This window comes from Callithrix jacchus, chromosome 11, assembly GCF_049354715.1.
Source record: "Callithrix jacchus isolate 240 chromosome 11, calJac240_pri, whole genome shotgun sequence".
Classification (NCBI taxonomy): domain Eukaryota; kingdom Metazoa; phylum Chordata; class Mammalia; order Primates; family Cebidae; genus Callithrix; species Callithrix jacchus.
In genome coordinates this window covers 129,466,656-129,476,274 of record NC_133512.1, presented here as the reverse complement: position 1 = coordinate 129,476,274, position 9,619 = coordinate 129,466,656, and positions in this window count along the sequence as shown.

Here is a 9,619-nt window from a genome sequence, read left to right as displayed (position 1 = left end):
GGCACCCCAATGTTAAAAGCAAAATTGCTCTGAATATAGTCTGTCAGAAAAAATATACAATGTTTTTTTCTACTCTGTTTTAAAGTATATCCACCAACTCAATATGCTCTCTCATGTAAAATACCGCAATTCTCATTTTAGGTGAATCGAAAAAAATCTAAATATTATCTAGGCACCCCAATGCTAAAACCAAAATTGCTCTGAATATTATCTGTCAGAAAAAATATACAATGTTTTTTTCTACTTTGTTTTTGGGTATATACACCAACTCAATATGCCCTCTCATGTAAAATATCGAAATTCTAATTTTACACGAATTCAAATGAATCTAAATAATATCTAGGGGCCGCAAAGTTAAAAGAAAATGGCTGTGAATATAGTCTGTTAGAAAAAATATACAATGCCTTATTCTACTCTGTTTTGAAGTATATACACAAACTCAGTATGCTCTCTCATGTAAAATACAGAAATTCTAATTTTACCCGAATTGAAAATATCTAAATATTATCTAGGAAACCAAATGTTAAAAACAAAATTGCTAATAATATAATCTGTCAAACAAAATATACAATGCCATATTCTTCTTTGTTTTGGAGTATATAGACCAACTCAGTATGCTCTCTCATGTAAAATACCGAAATTCTAATTTTACGTGAATCGAAAAAACTCTAAATAATTTCGAGGCACCACAATGTTAATAACAAAATTGCTCTTAATATTATCTTTCAGAAAAAATATACAATGCCCTATTCTATTCCGTCTTGGAATATATGCACCATCTCACTATGCTCTCTATTGTAAAATACAGGAATTCTATATTTATGCAAATCGAAAAACATCTCAATATTATCTAGGCACCCCAGTGTTAAAAGTAAAATGTCTCTGAATATAATCTTTCATAGAAAATATACAATGCCCTTTTCTACTCTGTTTTGGAGTATATACACCAACTCAATATGCTCTCTCAGGTAAAATACCGAAATTAAAATTTTAGGCGAATCCAAAAAATCTAAATAATATCTAGGCGCCGCAAAGTTAAAATAAAATGGCTCTAAATATAGTCTGTTAGAAAAAATATACAATGCCTTATTCTACTCTGTTTTGGAGTAAATACACCAACTCAGTATGCTCTCTCAAGTAAAATACTGAAATTCTAATTTTACGTGAAACAAAAAATATCGAAATATTATCTAGGCACCCTAACGTAAAAAGCAAATTTGCTCTTAATATGGTATGTCAGAAAGAATATACAATGCCCCCTTCTACCTTTTTTTGGAGTATATACACCAACACAATATGCTCTCTCATGTAAAATACCGGAATTCTAATTTTGCGCGAATCGAAAAATATCTAAATAATATCTAGGTGCCCCAAAGTTGAAAGAAAATGGCTCTGAATATAGTCTGTTAGAAAAAATATACAATGCCCTATTCTATTTTTTTTTGTACTATATACACCAACTCAGTATGCTCTCTCATGTAAAATACTGAAATTCTAATTTTACGTGAATCGAAAAAATCTAAATATTATGTAGGCACACCAATGTTAAAGGCAAAATTACTCTCAATGTAATCTGTTAGAAAAAATATACAATGCCCTATTCTATTCGGTTTTGGAGTATATACATCAACTCCATATGCTCTCTCATGTAAAATACAGAAATTTTAATTTAAGTGAATCAAGAAAATCTAAAAATTATCTAGGCACCACAATGTTAATAACAAAATTCTTCTGAATATAATCTGTCAGAAAAAAAAACAATGCCCTATTCTAATTTTTATTGGAGTATATACACTAACTTAATATGTTCTCTCATGTAAAATACAGAATATAATCTGTCAAAAAAATATTCAATGCCCTTGTCTACTCTATTTTGGTGTACATACACCCACTCATGTAAAATACAGAAATTCTAATTTTACACGCATCGAAAAAAATCTAAATAATATCTAGGCACCCTAAAGTTAAAAGAAAATGGCTCTGAATATAGTCTGTTAGAGAAAATATACAATGCCTTATTCTACTCTGTTTTGGAGTATATACACCAACTCAGTATACTCTCTCATGTAAAATACAGAAATTCTAATTTTACGTGAATCAAAAAAATCTAAATAGTATCTAGGTGCCCGAAAGTTAAAAGAAAATGGCTCTCAATATAGTCTGTTAGAAAAAATATACAATGCCTTATTGTACTCTGTTTTGCAATATATACGTCAACTCAGTATGCTCTCTCATGTAAAATACAGAAATTTTAATTTTACATGAATCGAAAAAATCTAAATAATATCTAGGTGCCCCAAAGTTAAAAGAAAATGGCTCTGAATATAGTCTGTTAGAGAAAATATACAATGCCTTTTTCTACTCTGTTTTGGAGTATATACACCAACTCAGTATGCTGTCTCATGTAGAATACAGAAATTTTAAATTTACGTGAATTGACAAAAATGTAAATATTATCTAGGAACCTTAATGTTAAAAACAAAATTTCTCTGAATATAATCTTTCAGTAATATATAAAGTCCCCTATTCTACTCTGATTTGGAGTATATACACCAACTCCATATGCTCTCTCATGTAAAATACAGAAATTTTATATTTAAGAGAATTGAAAGAAATCTAACTAGTATCGAGGCACCCCAATGTTAAAAGCAAAATTGCTCAGAATATAATCTGTCAAAAAAATATACAATGCCCTTTTCTACTCTCTTTTGTAGTATATACACCAACTAAATATGCTCTCTCATGTAAAATACAGAAATTCTAATTTTACCCGAATAGAAAAAATCTAAATATTATCTAGGCACCCCAATGTTAAAAACAAAATTGCTCTGAATATAATCTGCCAGAAAAAATATACAATGCCCTTTTCTACTCTGTTTTGTATTATATACACAAACTGAATATGCTCTCTCATGTAAAATACAGAAATTCTATATTTAATCGAATCGAAAAAAATCTAAGTATTATCTAGGCAACTTAAAGTTGAAAGAAAAATTGCTCTGAATATAATCTGTCAGAATAAATATACAATGCCCTTTTCTACTCTGTTTTGTAGTATATACACCAACTCAATATGCTCCCTCATGTAGAATAAGGAAATTCTAATCTTACCCAAAACGAAAAAATCTAAATATTATCTAGGAACCCCAATATTAAAAACAAAATTGCTCTGAATATAATCTGTCAGAAAAAATATACAATGCCCTATTCTACTCTGTTGTTCAGTATATACACCAACTCAGTATGCTCTCTCATGTAAAATCCCGAAATTCTAATTTTACATGAATCGAAAAAAATCTAAATAATATCTAGGCGCCCCAAAGCTAAAAGAAAATGGCTCTCAATATAGTCTGTTAGAAAAAATATACAATGCCTTATTGTACTCTGTTTTGCAGTATATACATCTACTCAGTATGCTCTCTCATGTAAAATACAGAAATTTTAATTTTACGTGAATCGAAAAAATCTAAATATTATCTAGGCACCACAATGTTAAAAGAAAAATTGCTCGTAATATAATCTGTCAGAAAAAATATACAATGCCCTTTTCTACTCTGTTTTGGAGAATATACACCACCTCAATATGCTCTCACATGTAAAATACAGAAATTCTAATTTTACGTGAGTCGAAAAAAAATCTAAATAATATCTAGGTGCCCGAAAGTTAAAAGAAAATGGCTCTGAATATAGTCTGTTAGAGAAAATATACAATGCATTATTCTACTCTGTTTTGGTGTATATACACCAACTCAGTATGGTGTCTCATGTAAAATACAGAAATTCTAATTTTACGTGAATTAACAAAAATCTAAATATTATCTAAAAACCTTAATGTTAAAAACAAAATTTCTCTGAAAATAATCTGTCAGTAAAATATAAAGTGCCCTATTCTACTCTGTTTTGGAGTATATACACCAACTCCATATGCTCTCTCATGTAAAATACAGATATTCTAATTTTACCTGAATAGAAAAATTCGAAATATTATCTAGGCACCCCAATGTTAAAAACAAAATTGCTCTGAATATAATGTGTCAGTAAAAATATACAATGCCCTATTCTACTCTGTTTTGGAATATATACACCAACTCTATATGCTCTCTCATGTAAAATACAGAAATTCTATATTTAAGCGCATCAAAAAATATATAAGTATTATCTAGGCAACCCAAAGTTAAAAGAAAATTGCTCTGAATATAATCTGTCAGAAAAAATATACAATGCCCTTTTTTACTCTGATTTGTAGTATATACACCAACTCAATATGCGCTCTCATGTAAAATAAGGAAATTCTAATCTTACCCGAAACGAAAAAATCTGAATATTATCTAGGAACCCCAATATTAAAAACAAAATTGCTCTGAATATAATTTGTCAGAAAAAATATACAATTCCCTATTCTACTCTGTTGTTCAGTATATACACCAACTCAGTATGCTCTCTCATGTAAAATACTGAAATTCTTATTTTACGTGAATCGAAAAAAATCTAAATAATATCTAGGCACCCCAAAGTTAAAAGAAAATGGCTCTCAATATAGTCTGTTAGAAAAAATATAGAATGCCTTATTGTACTCTGTTTTGCAGTATATACTCTGTCAGAAAAAATATACAATAATCTATTTTACTCTTTTTTGGAGTATATACAACAATTCCATATGTTCTCACATGTAAAATACAGAAATTCTATATATAAGTGAATCGAAAAAATCTAAATAATATCTAGGCGCCCCAAAGTTAAAAGAAAATGGCTCTGAATATAGTCAGTTAGAAAAAATATACAATGCCTTTTTCTACTCTGTTTTGGAGTATATACACCAACTCAGTATGCTCTCTCATGTAAAATACCGAATTTCTAATTTTACTTAATCGAAGAAAATCTAAATATTATTTAGGCACTCAAATGTTAAAACAAAATTGCTCTGGATATAATCTGTCAGACAAAATATACAATGACCTATTCTACTCTGTTTTGGGATATATACACCAACTCCATATGCTATGTCATGTAAAATACAGAAATTCTATATTTAAGTGAATTGAAAATAATCTAAATATTATCTAGGCACCCCAATGTTAAAAGCAAAATTGCTCTGAATATAATCTGTCAGAAAAAATATACAATGCCCTTTTCTACTCTGTTTTGGAGTATATACACCAACTCAATATGCTCACTCATGTAAAATACGGAAATCCTAATTTTACGCGAATCGAAAATAATCTAAATAATATCTAGGTGCCCCAATGCTAAATGAAAATGACTCTGAATATAGTCCGTTAGAAAAAATATACAATGCCTTTTTCTACTATGTTTTGGAGTATATACACAAACTCAGTATGCTCTCTCATGTAAAATACCGAAATTCTAATTTTACGTGAATCGAAAAAAATTTAAATATTATCTAGGCACCGTAATGTTAAAAACAAAATTGCTCTGATTATAATCTGTCAGAAAGAATATACAATTACATATTCTTCTCTGTTTTTTAGTATCTACACCAACTCCATATGCTCTGTCATGTAAAATACAGAAATTCTATATTTAAGCGAATCGAAAAAAATCTAAATATTATCTAGGCACCCCAATGCTAAAAGCAAAATTGCTCTGAATATAATCTGTCAGAAAAAATATACAATGCCCTTTTCTACTTTGTTTTGTAGTATATACACCAACCCAATATGCTCTCTCATGTAAAATAGGGAAATTCTAATTTTACACGAATCGAAATAAATCAAAGTAATATCTAGGTGCCCCAACGTTAAACGAAAGTGGATCTGAATATAGTCTGTTTAAAAAAATATAAAATGCCTTATTCTACTCTGTTTTGGAGTATATACACCAACTCAGTATGCTCTCTCATGTAAAATACAGAAATTCTAATTTTACGTGAATCGAAAAAAATCTAAATATTATTTAGGCACTTGAATGTTAATAGAAAAATTTCTCTTAATATAATCTGTCAGAAAAAATGTACAATGACCTTTTCTACTGTTTTGTAGTATATACACCAACACAATATGCTCTCTCATGTAAAACACCAAAATTCTAATTTTACGTGAATCAAAAATAATCTAAATAATATCTAGGCACCCAAAATTTGAAAGAAAATGGCTCTGAATATAGTCTGTTTGAAAAATATTCAATGCCTTATTTTACTCTGTTTTGGAATATATACACCAACTCAGTATGGTCTCTCATGTAAAGTACCGAAATTCTAATTTTACGTGAATCGAAAAAAATTTAAATATTATCTAGGCACCCCAATGATAAAAACAAAATTGCTCTGAATATAATCTGTCATAAAAAATATACAATGACGTATTCTGCTCTATTTTTTAGTATCTACACCAACTCCATATGCTCTCTCAGATAAAATACAAAAATTCTATATTTAAGCGAATCAAAAAAAAATCTAAATATTAACTAGGCACCCCAATGCTAAAAGCAAAATTGCTCGGAATATTATCTGTCAAAAAAATATACAATGCTTTTTTCTACTTTGTTTTTGTGTATATACACCAACTCAATATGCTCTCTCATGTAAAATACCGAAATTCTAATTATACGCGAATTCAAATAAATCTACATAATATCTAGGTGCCCCAAAATTAAAAGAAAATGACTGTGAATATAGTGTGTTAGAAAAAATATACAATGCCTTATTCAACTCTGTTTTGAAGTATATACACCAACTCAGTATGCTCTCTCATGTAAAATACCGAAATTCAAATTTTAGGCGAATACAAAAAAATCTAAATAATATCTAGGCGCCCCAAAGTTAAAAGAAAATGGCTCTAAATATAGTCTGTTAGAAAAAATATACAATGACTTATTCTACTCTGTTTTGGAGTAAATACACCAACTCAGTATGCTCTCTCATGTAAAATACTGAAATTCTAATTTTACGTGAATCAAAAAAAATCGAAATATTATCTAGGCACCCCAAAGTTAAAAGCAAATTTGCTCTTAATATGGTCTGTCAGAGAAAATATACAATGCCCTTTTCTACTCTGTTTTGGAGTATATACACCAAATCAGTATACTCTCCCATGTGAAATACCGAAATTCTATATTTTAGCGAATCGAAAAAAATCTAAATGTTATCTAGGCACCACAATGATAAAATCAAATTTCTCTGAATAAAATCTGTCATAAAAAATATAAATTGTCGTTTTCTACTCTGTTTTGGAGTATATACAACAACTCCATATGCTCTCTCATGTAAAATACAGAAATTCTAATTTTACGCGAATCTAAAAAAATCTAATTAATAACTAGGTGCCCCAATGTTAAAATAAAATGGCTCTGAATATAGTCTGTTAGAAAAAATATACAATGCCTTATTCTACTATGTTTTGGAGCATATACACCAATTCAGTATGCTCTCTCGTATAAAATACAGAAATTCTATATTTAAGCGAATCGAAAAAAATTTAAATATTATCTAGGCACCCCAATGTTAAAAATAAAATTTCTCTCAATATAATCTGTCAGAAAAAATATACAATACCCTTTTCTACTCTGTTTTGGAGTGTATACACCAACAGAGTATGCTCTCTCATGTAAAACACCGAAACTCTAATTTTACGTGAATAGAAAAAAATGTAAATATTATCTAGGCACCCCAATGTTTACAGCAAAATTGCTCTTAATATAATCTGACTGACAAAATATACAATGTACTTGTGTACTCTTTTTTGGAGTGTATACACCAACTCAATATGCTCTCTCATGTAAAATACCGAAATTCTTATTTTATGTGAATCGAAAAAATTCTAAATAATATCTAGGCACCCCAATGATAAAAACAATATTGCTCTGAATATAATCTGTCAGAAAAAATATACAATGTTCTATTCTACTCTGTTTTGGAGTATATACACCAACTCCATATGCTCTCACATGTAAAATACAGAAATTTTTTATTTAAGCGAATCAAAAAATATCTAAATAATATCTAGGCACCCCAAACTTAAAAGAAAATGTCTCTGAATATAGTCTGTTAAAAAAAATATACAATGCCTTATTGTACTATGTTTTGGAGTATATACACAAACTCAGTATGCTCTCTCGTGTAAAATACAGAAATTCAAATTTTACCCAAATCGAAAAAATCTAACTATTATCTAGGCACCCCAATGTTAAAAGCAAAATTGCTCTGAATATAATCTGTCAGAAAAAACATACAATGCCCTTTTCTACTCACTACTGGAGTATATATACCAACTCAATATGCTCTCTCATGTAAAATACACAAATTCTAATTTTATGTGAATCGAATAAAATCTAAATAATATCTAGGTGCTCCAAAGTTAAAAGAAAATGACTCTGAATATAGTCTGTGAGAAAAAATACACAATGCCTTATTCTACTGTGTTTTGGAGTAAATACACCAAGTCCATATTCTCTCTCATGTAAAATACCGAAATTCTATATTTAAGCGAATCGAAAAAAATCTAATTATTATCTAGGCACCCAAATGATAAAAACAAAATTTCTCTGAATATAATCTGTAAGAAAAAATCTACAATGCCCTTTTGTACTCTGTTTTGGATTATATACACCAACTCCACATGCTCTCTCATGTAAAATACAGAAATTCAAATTTTACCCAAATTGAAAAAATCTAAATATTATCTAGGCACCCCAATGTTAAAAGCAAAATTGCTCTGAATATAATCTGTCAGAAAAAATATACAATGCCCTTTTCTACTCACTACTGGAGTATATATACCAACTCAATATGCTCTCTCATGTAAAATACAGAAATTCTAATTTTACGTGAATCGAAAAATATCTAAATATTATATAGGCACCTTAATGTTATAAATAAAATTGCTCTTAATATAGTCTGTCAGAAAAAATATACAATGCGCTATTCTACTCTGTTTTGGAGTATATACACCAACTCCATATGCTCTCTCATGTAAAATACAGAAATTCTATATTTAACAGAATCGAAAAAAAATCTAAATAATATCTAGGCACCCCAATGTTAAAAGTAAAATTGCTCTGAATATAATCTGTCATAAAAAATATACACTGCCCTTTTATACACTGTTTTCTAGTCTATACACCTACTCAATAAACTATCTCATGTAAAATACCAAAATTCTAATTTTACGCACATCGAAAGAATCTAAATAATATCTAGCGGCCCCAAAGCTAAAAGAAAATGGGTCTGAATATAGTATGTTATAAAAAATATACAATGCCTTATTCTACTCTGTTTTGGAGTATATACACAAACTCAGTAAGCTCTCTCATATAGAATACCGAAATTCTAAATTTATGTGATTGGAAAATAATCTAAATATTATCTAGGAACCCGAATGTTAAAAGCAAAATTGCTCTGAATATAATCTGTCAAAACAAATATACAATGCCCTTTTCTACTCTGTTTTGGAGTATATACACCAACTCAATATGCTCTCTAATGTAAAATACCAAAATTCTTAATTTACGTGAATCGAAAAAAATTTAAATATTATCCCGGCACCCCAATGTTAAAAACAAAATTTCTCTGAATATAATCTCTCAGAAAAAATATACAATGCCCTATTCTACTCTGTTTTGCAGTATATACAGCAACTACATACGGTCTCTCATGTAAAATACA